Genomic DNA, 16862 nt, shown 5'->3' on the forward strand with positions numbered 1-16862 from the left:
AGATGCAGCGGCTGTTATTCTAACAAATCTCGGCGCCGTTTTCGTGTGCGCTGCTATACTCCACACGGCATTAACGCTGCCAATTGCCCCAGGCACACGTGTTTATCGCGGTTACTTTGTTTGAATTTCATGGATTGTGTGCAATTAAATGCAATGAAATGAATTAATAGTAATGTGTACAGTACTGTGCTACTGTGCTACTGTGTCAATTGCTGGTGTTTAAAAGCCAGAACACTAAAATGCCATTTTCTGCACTCGCGTCTTAAGGCGGTACAGTTGGAAGCAATCCCGCGCCATGACATGGGTATTCTGAGGTGGACACTGCGTGAAGTGTTTCAAAAACGGCCGCTGCATCTGTATGCAACATTTGATTAGCTTTACTGAAAAATAATTACTTAAGCTGCCAATCAATTTGTTCTCCTTTGATCTATCAGACTAATCCTGTGTAACGGTGTTTCCCCCAACTTCTGGGAGATTCCCCTGTTACCAGGTGTGTAGTGCTGAGTACCTGTTGGCTTACAGAAGTTCCGAAGAGGCTTTTGGGGTAATAGCTGGTTCTTTCTCACTCTTGGTTCAGCGCTTTAATCCCCTCCAGGCTCCAGGAGTGCCAGAGGCAATCCCTGCAGGAGAACACTCAGATACTCTCCTTGATAGACTGCACTCAGAGGCAGGAGTATATTTCATAACAGGAACAGTCTTTATTGGTCAGCAGCACCAAACAGCATACACTGCATGCTCTGCATAAACTTTGTTCCCAGCCTCGTGATGGTCCCTGGACTCAAACCCCAGGCATGGGCCCCAAAGGTCGGTCTTTGCTCTTCACATATCCCTGATGGAGGTAAGGGAGGGGATAGAAGGTGGCCAGTGCCCTGTACATACTCTTACGTAGGACCAGTCTCTCTCAGGGGAGAGCCAACTCTGCTAAATTTAGAAAATGCAGCCCCTTAAGTACCTAGGGGGAGGGTCCAATGTCTGAGCCCAGGGTTGGACAGAACACAGGCCTTCTCCACCCCACCCCTATCACACAAGGGAGTTGCTCATTGCTGGTGAAAACGTGGATTGGGCCTAACACTGCCTGCACTGTACCAGGACTTACATGTTAGGCAGGGCAGGGTAGTAGCCAAAACCAGACATGGCTACACTCTCCCTCTGGTGGAAAAACCAATGTGCCCACTTGGAACCGAATTTACATGTATCATCCTTCAGCTTGGAACACCTGGACAAATACATAACAATTGTCTGGGCATTTAACACAGTAAGACAATATACAATTGGTCGCATACCCTCTTATAACATTGATGAGGCCCAGATCCCTCCCAACATGGAGAACATTTTACCCCATCACTAATAATGAGAAGGGTTAGGCTTTTTAACCAGCTTGGCTGTATGATCAGGGACAGTGACCGAATACACCTTCTTCAGAGCTCGTTCAGACAGGTACTCTACCCTATCTAAGTAGATACCCCTGCCTATCCGCCATATCCCCATTAAGTAACTGACCCGGCCTTCAGTGTAGAAGATGGAGTAATGATAGTTAGAGGTCAGATAGGTTCATATAGCATCCTCCATCCAACTCGCCCTATTAGCCTCTATCTCCCGCATGATGGGCTCTGGGACATTGGGAAAATCAAACCCATGGGACTGCCTAAATCATGTTACTATCAACCGGTCAGCCCGGCTGAGCTTGGTCGGTTTTCGGCCGCAGGCCTGGCCTCGGAGTACTCAGAATAAGGGCACCTGTGAGGGTTGATCGTAAAAATATATAACTAAGCCTGTGGGTAGTATGGCCACCAACTTGATATCTTGCTCTCGTCTCCTAATAGCCTCGGCAGTCTCCTCTGCGGAGAACTCCCCCTCTTCCCACCAATGATCAACTATGTCCCAACTAAATAGCAGGAACCTGGTCCGGTTCATATAAGGGACATAACCCTAGAACATTGGGTCCCACCATGGCAATACCTTCCCTACAGGTACAGCCTTCGCTGATAAATCAGACTCTGAGGTCTCAGAGGTCACCCTATATGATACCCCCAATGTCCCGGATTTAATGGAGGTGTTTGATTTCCCCCAAAGGAAATTAAACTTTCGGCCATCACTACCCCATCGAAATAGTCCTCAAAATACACCCAGTCTCTCCATTCCTGAGAGGGTTTAAGGGACTTCCTTGTTGCCCTGGGACCGGGTAGTAATAGTCTTAGGCACAGCAACAGATCATGGAAGATCATGGGTAATACTGTCCAAGGCCTTAGGCTTTTCAGTGTTTCTGCGTAAGTCAATGGTTTTAGGCCTACCCCGGCCTGTTACAGTCTGTGTCTGTGGGTGTCATGGTCCATAGGTACCTTGCAGTTACGGCCCTTGACTTTGTCGTAGTACCACTGTAGACTGGAATCAGATAGGGCTGTACTCACCGGAGCGGGCACGGTAGCATCCTTCTCCACCCCGGCGGTCGCCTCAATGATGACGCCATCTTCCGGTTGCGCCAGACTAGCGTTGATGTCTTCCGGTTGCACCGGAAGGGTGTTGCCATTCTCCATGTTGGAAGAACCACCGGCCATTACCTCTTCACCGGATGCCTCCGTTGGAGCCTAGGAAGGAGATGGATCATCCTCACTGTTCCGTTGGTTCCTGGTAGTAGCGTGGCCTCCTCGATCGGAAGCAGGTACATCCACTACCGTCTCGCTGGGAGCCTCCACGTGCACCGCACTCCTCAACTGCTTGGGGCACACTGTCACTAAGCTGTGATGTCACCTGAACCGGACTCCGCTGCTGCTCGGCTTTGAAGGTGGGTGGTTCCGCCACAACCTTGCTGGCATGATGATCCGGCTGGGGCATCCCCATGGATCTCCATCCGCTGCTGTCATCATCAGATGAAGCTAGGGACACGTCCGCATGGGAAAGGCCCTGGGACACTTTGCAGTCGCTGGTGGCGATCAGCAGGCAGCTGTCCTGTGCCACCAGTGGAAGAGTCCCAGCCTCTCCCTGGGCAGTCACCTTTCCCGGTAAGTCTTTCTTGTCTTTCTTGTGTTCCGAATCTGGAACAGGGATACATGGGCCCCCGGAGCAACCGCTCCCGATGTCTCAGCCAGGTCGCACTTCTCCGTAGGAAGGGTGCATTCTTTCTCTTCGTTGTGTAGATAAAGGTAAAAGACAGGCGCTACTAGTCAGATGAAACCAATAAAAAGTAAATGGAAAAGGGATTGGGAGAAATGGGTGACCCAACCCCTTGCTCAAACCTCACTGGTGGGACCTGTTTCACGGGTTCCAAGGATTAAGTATTGCTCAAAACATCCAGGGGGAGCATAGGGGAAGATAAGAGAACAAAATATACATATAAGTGCAGACGTTATGTGATTAAATGAGTATTTCAGCAGTGTCTTGGCTCGTATGGCTATTCTACTCACAGGAGCAAGGTATATTCAAATCAGTTGGCAAATTGGGTTGCCACCCTTGAAGATGTCTGTGATCTGTGCCCCCCTGGCGATACTCCGTCAGCGGTATGTGTATAGAGAGAGGGAAAGACTACATAGTGCGATCAGTATGAAAAATGTTTATATATAGAAAACACAATAAAAATGCGCACTTACAATTTGCACAAAGATAAAAAGCATGTATCACATAATGTGAATGGAGGATGTCCCGAAATAGCTCACCGCCTCCTTCAGGTCAGTCTGCTGGCTTCCGCGGCTCTGTGTCCTGGACCGGAGCTTCCTTCTGCGCGCCCGTCTGCAAGGTGTGACGTCACTGCAGTCAGAGCTGGTTTCTACGGATCCTCTCCAAGACCAAAACTGGTCCGCAGGTAAACTCTACGCGTTTCGCCCAGCTACCAAACTGTTTCTCGGCTTCGTCAGGAGTGTGTTGTGTGTTCTAGTGGTGGCTATTTATACATGTTGTTCAATTAAAAAAAACGACTCAGTTTATTCAAAAATTCAATCAATTAGTCTAGATTGCACAAGGGAGTAGGTGTTGGAATCAGTGTTAATCCAATGAACCTGGGTACATAGGTGGCAATAGGATTTGGGGGATTATATTCTATTCATATCATGTATTGTGTTTAACAAATTCTAATGGGTATCAACAACAATTCAGCCCTTAATGGGTTTTATGATATGTCACCTGGCAAATGCTCATATTTCTAATATATGACAATGGATATTGAAGTGTGTATAGCAAATACACATTAGGTATAACCATAATACAAATCGAGGAGAAAATAGGGATATATATTACAATAGATGCTAATAATGACCCTCTAATTTAAAGGGAATTATTGACAAGTTAATACATTCAGAAATTCTGTGTGTGATTTAACAAGAGTGGTGGCATTACATCTTATCTGTGTTAGATTTTTAGTCACAGGTCAAAAGGAGACTAATGAGGCTTTAATTCAAAAGGTGTCATGGTTCATCAAAAAAGGCAAAAATTGAAGACAACAATTTTGAGGACACTCTATGACACATTACAGGGTGCTTGACCCATAATATTAAGGGTGGGAATAATGGTACTATAATTCCTAATCACACATAGAAAAATAGAAAAATATTTGTACTGCAGTGATCAAGAAGATGGCGTGAGGGTGATCTAATAAGCAAAAGACTATAGTGACATATCATTTACAGTAAATGGTGCATATAAAGTGAATATCAATGGACATAGCTGATATGCAAAGACATATTTATACATAAAGGTATCCGAGACAGAAAGCCATTCTTGGAGGTAGATCTGAAACGAAAAGCAGGTGAGAGCAACAAGAGAGCAGAGGCGAGAATTAACTCCTACAGAAACTAATATACATATTGATATTTAATTCAAAAAAGGGGTGATGTCTATCTCAGCGTTTAATCCTCTAGGGGCTAGTGTTTTGAGACGGTGAATCCAAAAAGTTTCCCGTTTCAGAAGTTCTAAACCCCTATCACCTCCCCTCCAATGAGGTAATACATGTTCAATGGCTTTAAAGGTTAAGCCTGTCGGTTCCCCACCATGAAATTCAGTGAAATGATTGGGGATACTGTGGTTGGTTAATTTCCTTCTAATGCCACTAAGGTGCTCTATGATTCTAGTTCTTATAGGCCTGATTGTTTTGCCAATATATTGTAGCTTGCATGAACATTCTATCATGTAAACTACATGATCTGTTCTGCAAGTCATAGAGGTGTTAATATTAAAGACTTCACCCGTGACATTAGAATGGAACTTGGTATGTTCAGATGATTTAAACTGGCATGCCCTACAGGTGGAACAGCCATGAAAACCTTTCTTGTTCAACCATACATTATCCTTAGATTTGTTGTCCCTGAGTGCACTGGGGGCTAGTTTGTTCTTAAGGTTGCTTGCTTTGGTGAAGATTACATTGGGCTTCTCTGGAATGTTAGGGCCCAAAATGGGATCATTTTTGAGAATCTCCCAGTGTTTTGTAATAATCTTTCTTACTTCCCCGGCATCTCTACTGTATCCTGTCAGGAATGCATAGTCAAATTTGTTGTTTCTAGCTGTGTCTTTTTGTTTGGGTATCAGTAAATCGCCTCTATGAACTCTCTCAGCCTTCTTCCTAGCTAATTCTATTTTCTCCTCAGAATATTGTTTCTCCAGAAATCTGTCCTTTATTTTTTCTGATTGAGTATGGTATTGTTCAATGTCTGTACAATTTCTTCTGATTCTGGTAAATTGATTGGATGGGACATTGTCCATCCATCTTGGTAAATGGCAGCTGTCTCTTCTAATAAAATTGTTTTTGTCTATGAAATATGTCTTTGTTTTTATTGCTCCATTTTCAATATATATATTCAAATCTAAGAAATTAATTTGTTGGTGACTCCATTCACTCGTGAATTTTAAGTTGTAAGTATTGACATTCATATTGTCAATAAATTTTAACAAAGTGTCTTCACCCCCTCTCCAAACAAAAATAATATCATCTATGTAGCGGCGATAGAGGACAAGATTCGCACCAAGCTCACCCTCCTTCAAGATGTTATGTTTTTCCCAATCTGAAACAAACAGATTGGCGTAGCTTGGTGCGAATCTCGTCCCCATCGCCGTCCCACATTTCTGTAAATAAAAGGTGTGTGCATACCAAAAATAGTTGTGCTCTAATATGAATTTTATACTATCGATCATAAAATCAATTTGTGATTCTGGTAAGCTGCCATCTTCCTGTAGAACATTCCTCACTGCTTCACATCCCTGTGTGTGTTCGATGATGGTGTAAAGCGAAGCAACGTCGCAAGTTGCTAGTATGTAATGATTTTCCCATTTTATCCCACTGAGGAGATTGAGTATGTCAACTGTGTCCTTCAGATAGGCCCTTTGTTTAACTACATAAGGTTGCAATATGGTGTCTATGTAAAGGGAGAGGTTAGCAGTAAGTGAGTCAATCCCCGAGACTATAGGTCTTCCTGGGGGATTGACTACACTTTTATGGATCTTAGGTAGGAAGTAGAAGACCGGCATGATAGAATGTTCATGCAAGCTACAATATATTGGCAAAACAATCAGGCCTATAAGAACTAGAATCATAGAGCACCTTAGTGGCATTAGAAGGAAATTAACCAACCACAGTATCCCCAATCATTTCACTGAATTTCATGGTGGGGAACTGACAGGCTTAACCTTTAAAGCCATTGAACATGTATTACCTCATTGGAGGGGAGGTGATAGGGGTTTAGAACTTCTGAAACGGGAAACTTTTTGGATTCACCGTCTCAAAACACTAGCCCCTAGAGGATTAAACGCTGAGATAGACATCACCCCTTTTTTGAATTAAATATCAATATGTATATTAGTTTCTGTAGGAGTTAAGTCTCGCCTCTGCTCTCTTGTTGCTCTCACCTGCTTTTCGTTTCAGATCTACCTCCAAGAATGGCTTTCTGTCTCGGATACCTTTATGTATAAATATGTCTTTGCATATCAGCTATGTCCATTGATATTCACTTTATATGCACCATTTACTGTAAATGATATGTCACTATAGTCTTTTGCTTATTAGATCATCCTCACGCCATCTTCTTGATCACTGCAGTACAAATATTTTTCTATTTTTCTATGTGTGATTAGGAATTATAGTACCATTATTCCCACCCTTAATATTATGGGTCAAGCACCCTGTAATGTGTCATAGAGTGTCCTCAAAATTGTTGTCTTCAATTTTTGCCTTTTTTGATGAACCATGACACCTTTTGAATTAAAGCCTCATTAGTCTCCTTTTGACCTGTGACTAAAAATCTAACACAGATAAGATGTAATGCCACCACTCTTGTTAAATCACACACAGAATTTCTGAATGTATTAACTTGTCAATAATTCCCTTTAAATTAGAGGGTCATTATTAGCATCTATTGTAATATATATCCCTATTTTCTCCTCGATCTGTATTATGGTTATACCTAATGTGTATTTGCTATACACACTTCAATATCCATTGTCATATATTAGAAATATGAGCATTTGCCAGGTGACATATCATAAAACCCATTAAGGGCTGAATTGTTGTTGATACCCATTAGAATTTGTTAAACACAATACATGATATGAATAGAATATAATCCCCCAAGTCCTATTGCCACCTATGTACCCAGGTTCATTGGATTAACACTGATTCCAACACCTACTCCCTTGTGCAATCTAGACTAATTGATTGAATTTTTGAATAAACTGAGTCGTTTTTTTAATTGAACAACATGTATAAATAGCCACCACTAGAACACACAACACACTCCTGACGAAGCCGAGAAACAGTTTGGTAGCTGGGCGAAACGCGTAGAGTTTACCTGCGGACCAATTTTGGTCTTGGAGAGGATCCGTAGAAACCAGCTCTGAATGCAGTGACGTCACACCTTGCAGACGGGCGCGCAGAAGGAAGCTCCGGTCCAGGACACAGAGCCGCGGAAGCCAGCAGACTGACCTGAAGGAGGCGGTGAGCTGTTTCGGGACATCCTCCATTCACATTATGTGATACATGCTTTTTATCTTTGTGCAAATTGTAAGTGCGCATTTTTATTGTGTTTTCTATATATAAACATTTTTCATACTGATCGCACTATGTAGTCTTTCCCTCTCTCTATACACATACCGCTGACGGAGTATCGCCAGGGGGGCACAGATCACAGACATCTTCAAGGGTGGCAACCCAATTTGCCAACTGCTTTGAATATACCTTGCTCCTGTGAGTAGAATAGCCATACGAGCCAAGACACTGCTGAAATACTCATTTAATCACATAACGTCTGCACTTATATGTATATTTTGTTCTCTTATCTTCCCCTATGCTCCCCCTGGATGTTTTGAGCAATTCTTTCTCTTCGTTGCCATTGCAGCGACACCGCAGGTTTTAGATAGAAGGACCCACACTGAGGGTACTTGGAGGACAAACTGGCGTCTCCGCTGGAGAAGTCGCAGCATGGGCAGATGCATTTGAGGTAGATCTCCCCATTGACCTCCACTACCAGGTAGCCAATATTAGGAGACATTGCATCCACTCATGGCAGTACTAAACTGGGTAATACAGTTCAGCAGCATAGGGAAGAGAGCTCTGTACAGCCTGGAACAAGAACTGAGTGTGCAGTAGTTCACATTCGGCTACTCCCTCAGTGCTGATAGTCTTTGTAGATTGGTAACAGTGTTCCTCCCCCTGGTGGATTTAGGAGCACGGGGCACAATATAACAAGGCATGGCCCTGGGTTTCATGCGAGCCACTCACAGTAGGTGGGCACGACTCCTGCTTCGCACTGAGCCACTCACTTTGCAGGGTGTGGTTTAGCTTTGCGCCAAGCCCTGCACAATTTTGCAAAGGAAAAGCTTGCAACTTTTGCAAATTTTCCACACAGTCTCCCGTTTTTGGCGGGAAACCGGTCCAAACATGCTGCAGAGGTCTGGTAGGCAAAATACCACTGGCTAGGCAAAACCCCCTCCAGTATGCTGCATACGCTGCAAGTTCAATCTGAGTACACTGTGGCTCCATGTGCTTCAGCTGCTAGTAGCATTGTGATAGTTCCTCAAACGGAGGTTCTGGCGATCCTTACTTTCATGACCCCCCTCCCTTGGACACTACCCAGCAATACCTTAACGCCACCCCATCTGGCCCTGACATTGTAGTCGCTTTCCAAAGGTTTCTGGTTCGAAGGCAACCACAACACCCCCTCCAGGTGTCCTACACATATCAGTCCTCAGGATGACATGAACCAGTGCAATAGCAAGTTGCTTCAGCACAATTTTCCTCACTGGGGCAGTGCAGGCTGCAGCTCCCTGGTGGGGAAGTATAGCCCCTGCTATGGTAGACAGGAGTCCCCTGGAACTACACCTGGTTCCACATCCTTCTTTGATACTCAGATTGAAAATGTACCTTTCACTCCTTCTTTGGCTTGCTTTTGCTGTAAAAGCATCTCAGCAGCGTCTCCAAATATAACAGTTTCCCCCAACTTCTGGGAGATTCCCCTGTTGCCAGGTGTGTAGTGCTGAGTACCTGTTAACAAAAGCTCTGAGGTTCCACCATTATTATTGGGGAAGACAGGACAGGCTCTTGGGGTAATAGCTGGTTCTTTCTCACTCTTGGTTCAGCGCTTCCATCCCCTCCAGGCTCCAGGAGTGCCAGAGGCAATTCCAGCAGGAGAACACTCAGATACTCCCCCTGATAGACTGCACTCAGAGGCAGGAGTATATTTTATAACAGGAACAGTCTTTATTGTCCAACAGCAACAAACAGCATACACTGCATACACTACATACACTTTGTTCCCAGCCTCGTTATGGTCCCTGGACTCAACCCCCAGGCATGGGCCCCAAAGGTCGGTCCATGCTCTTCCCCTACTCCCTGATGGAGCAGATGTATAGTCCCCACTCCCACTCCCCTAATGGAGGGGATATAAGGTGGCCAATGGCCTGTACATACTCTTCTGTGGGACCAGTCTCTCTCATGGGAGAGACAACACTGCTACATTTAGGAAATGCAGCCCCTTAAGTACGCTGGGGGAGGGTCCAAGGTCTGATCCCAGGGTAGGGCAGAACACAGACCTTGTCCTGCCCCCACCCAACCCCCCCTGTCACTCAAGTGAGCTGCTCATTGCTGGGGAAACCCCAGATTGGCCCTAACACTGCCTGCGCTGTACCAGGACTTACATGTTAGGCAGGGAAGGGTAGTAGCCAAAACCAGACATGGCTACACTAGTGGCTACACTACACTGTTTTCCCAGGGTTCACTAATTGGTTGCCTTTGAGTTTCAAATCAATCCTTCAGTCAGTGTAACTCAGCAGCTAAACTGTATTTTTATATTACTAAGGTAAAATTATCTAGTGTTACAGTTTACAGCTCAACTGCTGGGAATATGGGCAACATACCAACGCAAATAGGAAAGTGTTACAAAGATCTTGCACTGCTGTGGAGTTGTGCTAAAACCTGCTATAGAAATCAAAAGATGCTCAGTATATTAAAACTCATTAAAAAATGGCATTAACAGTTGAAATTTAAAATAAAAAAAAGGTTGTGAGTATTATCTAATACTACAGAACTAATTTATTTGAAAAAACAAAACACACAATATATTGCTTGTATTGCTCCTTTAAATGCACCCGAATAAACTATATAAAAAAAGCATACGGTATATTCTCAAGTTATTTTACAGCAGATTAATGTGTAATAGACTGTCACAATGTACAACATATGCTGGGAATGACTGGCAATTACAATTACATAAACACTTATCAATGTTTGAAGTAAAAGTGCTCTTCTCGCAAATATTAGAATACATCATTTATTTGGCTTTGATGGTGGTGGTTTGGATACTGTACCTTTTCTATTTGTCTTATTGCAAGCAGCCATTCTGTCGGTGAATTGTAATGAAAGAGGCTTAGAATGCTATCCCTGCTAAAAACCTCGTTTGAAGGGTGTCACAGGCTGCTCTTGCTTTTCTCTCGTTTATCAGTGAGTTGATTGAGGTAATTTTTTAATTTTGGTGGTTGTTGCAAATGTTTGCATCACTAATTTCAAACATAGAAAAAGTGATCACATTTCTTTCCCATTTACCTCAATTTTGGATTGTTTACTGTGTCTATTCTAAAATGCAATAGAGATAATCAAAACTACTGTATATTATTGCCGTTCTTGCTATTTATAACATAAGCCTGTTGTGTGTTGTAAATATTGATATGGAACATAAAATACAAAGTCTTGTTTAGTACAGATTGCTGCTGTATCTGTTCCACCCCCTTTTACACTGAAATCCACAGGAAGATAGCACATTTCAATTCTATTATAAAAACCTTCTAATTCTAAGTAAATGTTTAAATTATAAATATACTGTACTTGGGTTTTTACTGAAATCAATTTCTGAAATTACCTGAAATTGTTATAGAGTTACATTTTATTATAAAAATGGCTAATTTTCACAAATCACTATATTTATATTCTTTGAATATCTTACCACATTAATGTAGCAGAGTCCCCCTCCTTACCTCCGGTGAGGGGAACTGCTGAGTTGCCCGCCGGAGCTCTGCGCAAGTGGGGAGAGGTGGTGGTGGCCACTTTGGGTTCAGTGCGCATGCGCAGATGCGGCCGGAGCGTACAGAGCCAGATGCTGTAACGGAAAATAATCAGGATCCTTTGGAAGCAACCTCTGCCACCACAAATGGAGACTGGTGGGCACCACCAGAAGAAGTAGCGGGTACTGGACCTGGCCTCCATGTACCCTCCCCAGTGGCTTCAATAAGCCGACCACTCGACCCAAGGAATAAGAGTTTCATTCCCCCTATGTAGCTCAAGAGTCACACCCTATGAGAGGACCAGGGCCTCAAGCCGATGGTAGCCTCTCCACCCAAGAAGACGTCGAATAAGAGACTTGTCGGAGTCAGAGAGTGAGACGCCCTCCAACTTGAGTGGTGTATGATTTGCTAGGGGCTCCTCACTATGAGTCTCGGAGTTGTTGGCCTCTATATTGACCATGCTCACTGAAGTGTTTAATATGGTTTAGATGGTATTGTAAAAGTTAATGGTTTAGATTGTATTGTAAAAGTTGTTGTGTGTTTAATATGCATTTTCCATTATATAAAGTACCTGTATATATGTTGTTCCCAAGTGGGGAAGTTGGATTCTCCACCAGGGGAAGGATGTACTTTCGCAGAGTCCCCTCCTTACCTCCAGTGAGGGGGAACTGCTGGGTTGCCCGCCGGAGCTCCGCGCGAGTGGGGTGGTGGAGGCGGCCTTTTTGGATCAGCGTGCATATGCAGTTGCGGCCAGAGGGGTGGTCATCTTAAAATGGATGTAAATGCCGCCAGAGATTACAAGTCCCAGAAGGCCTTGCAAGAAAATGCACGAGCTGCCATTTTGGGTCTCGGGAGTCCTCCGCGGGACCAGTAAGCAGACAGTCACGAGGGAGCCGAGGAAGGAGAAGGTAGTGTCCAGGGAGCAGTAGCTTCCTGGACTAGGCCAGATCTTGCTCCTTAGTCCCATATATATCCCCTGACACTCTAGTTGAGTATTGTAGGGACTGCCATAATACAGGGATCACCCCTTATGTTAGAGACTGCAGGGTTCAGAGACCTTGTGTGAGACACTCCAGCTGGAGCTTGCACCGCGTGGAGGCCAGGATCCTTAGGCGAGAGAGGATTGCTGTCAGAGGCCCTGCTGCATGGGACCGGTCTCTGCCAAGCCTGTAAGCTGCCTCTGGTGTACTGGAGTACCCAGGCAGGTATCACACATGCACCAACGGTTCACACAGGGGTAGAGCTACCTCACACTTTGAGTGTGATTGCTCATGCGGACATCGGATTACAGGTGCCCAGGGCACCCTCAGTACTTTGGGGGACTCACTCTTGGGTGTGGTTGTTATTACGTTATGGTTATATGTTGTGTCAGTAAATGCAAGTTATACATATATAACCCGGCGTGATTCGGTTTATTATTGATGGTATTGAATCCTATGAGGAGTCAATCCCACCTATGCTGGGATCCTCATAGGTGGAGGCACTGCACTGCATGAAGAAAGAGCTCACCCCAGGCTCCCTGAGGCGGAGGCTTAGGCCTCCTGTGAGAAAACAGGTATAGCAGCATGCATAGTTCCCTTAAGCATAGGGAAAGGGGCTACATTAAATACATGATTATTGCCATGGGTTTTAAGAAGGCAAAAAGTAGCAGTTAATTAATTACATACAGTAGTTTTGACTTTTCTCTTGCCCAGCCTAGTGAATTAAGGGTAGTGTATAGTGCAGTGGTTTTCAACCTTTTTTTGGTTAAGGAATCCTAAGTGAAATTTTCAGGAACCCCCAACTCTCTCTAAGAGCAAGTCTGACATCAGATTCATTGTACTGAACCCCAGCCATCTTTAACAGCGCGTCTGAGATCAGATGCATTGTAAGGCACCCCAGCCATCTTTAATAGCCTGTCTGAGATCAGATGCATTGTAGATTCTTCTGTATTTGATACCATCTTCAAATGACTAGAAAATTTCAGGGAACCCTTTAGGGATGCCCGGGGAGCCCACGGGTTCCTATGAACCCTGGTTGAAAAACACTGGTATACTTTAGTGTATGCCAGCACATAAAAGAAAATGAAGAGAGTGGGGCAAATTTTTTCTATTCAGTTCAGCAATCAAGTTGAGAAATGCTGTAGTATTAGGCAAATGAATCATAGGTGCAATTAATTAGCCATGCTCAGACAAGGGATTTAAAAAACAGGATTGTTGTAGTTACTTCCCCCCGCCCCCCCCTCCTCCCCCCACCCCTTATCCATATAGACTTTAGCCAGGAAATAATTGCTTCATATAAATAACTGTCCACATCTATTGAAAAACGACAGAGCAAACATTTGCATTATTGTATGTACTGTGTTGTATTATTACCATTATTCATACATCCAACCCAGGCCTTATCAACAATTACAAACCTGGCAAATAAAACTAATATATATGCTTAGCTGTACTCTGATAAAAATGTTTTCCAATTCACAGTAAACCCATCATTCAAGATAGCAATCCTCCAACATGCAAACCTTTAAGTACAATACTAATTTAGAGGTTTTCAACCCCTGGGGATATGCAGGCTATGTCTAAGGGGTTAAAGAGTCCATGACGGATGACAGTGAAAGTCCCAGCAATGGGTGTGCCCTGCCCTAGCACAGGTGACGCTATAATTTTACCACGGGTGCAGAGTGGGGTGCAGACATTGCTGATGTGGATCAAAGCACACTCTCCTTCCCACCATGTCTCTCTGTGTCCTTCATGCTCATGTCACTCTCTCCCCGCATGGCACACTCTCCCTCTCCCGAGCAAGACATACCTGGGAGCAATGAGGTGTACGTGGAAGATATGGACCAAGAATAAAGAAAAACACAAATTGACAACCTCTCCTTCCATGTTGACTCCTATTTTTGGTAACCCGGATTTCCCTCCGGGTTGCAACCCTAATGATTTTAAACATTTTAAAAAAGTCAATATCCAAAAGGTGGCAGACTTGATAGATAAAGGCTCAATAATATCATTCCAAGATCTTCAACAGAAATTCCACCCCCACCACTTTCCGCTATTTAGCTTTCTTCAGATCAGACATTTTATATTAGCTATATCCCAAAAAACGAAATTTATAGAAACAACAAAATTTGAAAAGTTATGTGCAAGCGGTATATATAAGAAGGGTCTGATATCGGAGATCTACTCGGGAATATCACTGCCAATAGTAGCCGTCACTCATAGATATATGAAAAAATGGGCTGAAGACCTTAATATGGAAATAGATAAAGATGACTGGGAGGATATCTGGGAATCAGCAGCAAAAACTTCAATTTGTACTACTATAAAAGAAAATATATATAAAATATTATTTCAATATTACCTTACCCAGAGTAGGCTGAGCCAGATCTCCCCTGGCCTACCCGACCTCTGCTGGAGAGGATGTGGCCAGAAAGGAGATCTGGTACATATATGGTGGTTTTGTCCCCATTTCCAGATTTTCTGGAACATGATTAGAAATATGATTCAAGATGTCACTGGGGAAAGCATAGAGATGGAACCGCTGTCCTTTCTACTAGCCAAACCCATAGAAGGACTCATGATCCCTCAAAGGAAATTGGCGGAATTCATTCTCACTGCAGCACGCTGCTCAATAGCAGCTGCATGGGAAAAACTGAAAGCCCCATCAAAGCAAAAGGTTATCCGCAGAATTAAGGAGGTCAAAATGATGGAGCTCCTCTCAGCCCTCCTAAACCAGAAAACAGACCAGCATTATAAGGTCTGGGACGCATGGCCTGAGAACTAGAAAAATAGAGCCTAGGAATCTATCTCAACCAAAGGTAAAACCTAATACCGGAGCCGACGCTGGGGAGATAAAGGGGACGAGCTCCTTCCCTTATCTCCCTTCCCCCCTCCCTTCTTACCCTTTCCTATAGCCCCCCTCTCTCTCTTCTATTCTTTTTCACATATTTCAAGTAATAAAGCACTTAAAAACTTTGAAGGTAGTAGCCTTCCGATTTGAGACCCAGAAGTATTTAAATGTTCTAAAGATGGAGTTTCTTTTGGCTTTAATGAAATGTCTTAAGACCTTATGGTCAGAATATATGTTTAAAAACCAAGAAAGATAGTTCTATTGTTCAGATGACATTTATGTACATTGTTCTTCCTGTTTCAAAGTTTTGATGTGATACCACAAAAACAATAAAAAAACGTTTGAATATATATATATAAAAAAAAAAAAATATCCATGTCATGGCTCGGGATTTTTCCAACCGTACCGCCTTAAGACGCGAGTGCAGGCGAGTGCAGAAAACGGCATTTTAGTGATCTGGCTTTTAAACACCTGAAATTGACACAGTAGCACAGTACTGTACACATTACAATTCATTCATTTCATTGCATTTAATTGCACGCAATTCATGAAATTCAAACAAAGCAACCACGATAAACACATATGCCTGGGGCGATTAGCCGCATTCATACCGTGTGGAGTACAGCAGCACACACAAAAACGGCGCTGTGATTTGTTAAAATAATGGCCGCTGCGTCTGTACATACCTGCTTACTAAATACAACTGTCTCCCCGCTTGCTACAAAGCAGGAGACAGTTGAGGAGATGGGCAAATTTGTTTCAAAGCAGCGACAGCCACATCACATGACGCAGCCGTCCAATCAAAGTGAAGTTCAGTGCACCAATCATGTTCCTCCAAAATCTAACCAATGAAAATCCTAGAAAAAATGAACCTCAGGATTTCATACAAAATACAGTTTTCCGTTATTGAAAAGCCATATATACCTTGAAGAACGTACCATACACATTGAAGAACATAGATAATTATTGACTGACTTAATTAATTATTTAAAAAAATAAAGTAATTAAATTACATAAATTATTTTATTAAAAATTAATTACTCAATCACTATTATGGACAAATCTTGAATTGAAGAATTCATTGGATTGGTGTTGGAAAGCCAGGCAGTGTGGTAAAGGAAGTGACATCTGAGCATGTCTTTGAGCATGTCTCCCCTGCAGTCGCTTGCTAAATCTCTTGTGCATGTGCACATGTAGCTCTGCAGCGTCGCTACTAAGGCCTCGGGCATGGTCAGCACTTAGGCACTGACCCGTGCCGAGGCGCGCTGATGCTTGGCAGTGAGCCCCTGCAGCCGCTCGCGCACGCTTCCGCAAGCGTGCAGAAGCGTGTGTCTTAGAAAATTTTTCGTTTCTGTGCTCGCCGGAGTCCAATGAGGGCGAACCAGCTCCGTGACATCACAGAGCCCCCCCCGACACGCCCCCGGACGGCACGCGGTCTAAGGCCAGGGAAAGCACTCGCTTTCCCTCAGCCTCAGCGCACCACCGCACGGCTAAATTCACTATGGACTTAGCCTTATGAAGTCACAGGAGAGCACTGCTGCACTGTAGCTCTTGGTATAATCACA

General features: G+C 43.8%; 1 protein-coding gene across 1 annotated transcript in view; it reads right to left on the reverse strand.

Annotated features, from left to right (window-relative positions):
• The window catches only part of LOC142492067 (trace amine-associated receptor 1-like), a 52804-nt gene that overhangs the window by 2200 nt on the left and 33742 nt on the right, over nt 1-16862 (reverse strand). The window lies entirely within an intron of this gene.

Source organism: Ascaphus truei, chromosome 4, assembly GCF_040206685.1.
Source record: "Ascaphus truei isolate aAscTru1 chromosome 4, aAscTru1.hap1, whole genome shotgun sequence".
Taxonomy (NCBI): domain Eukaryota; kingdom Metazoa; phylum Chordata; class Amphibia; order Anura; family Ascaphidae; genus Ascaphus; species Ascaphus truei.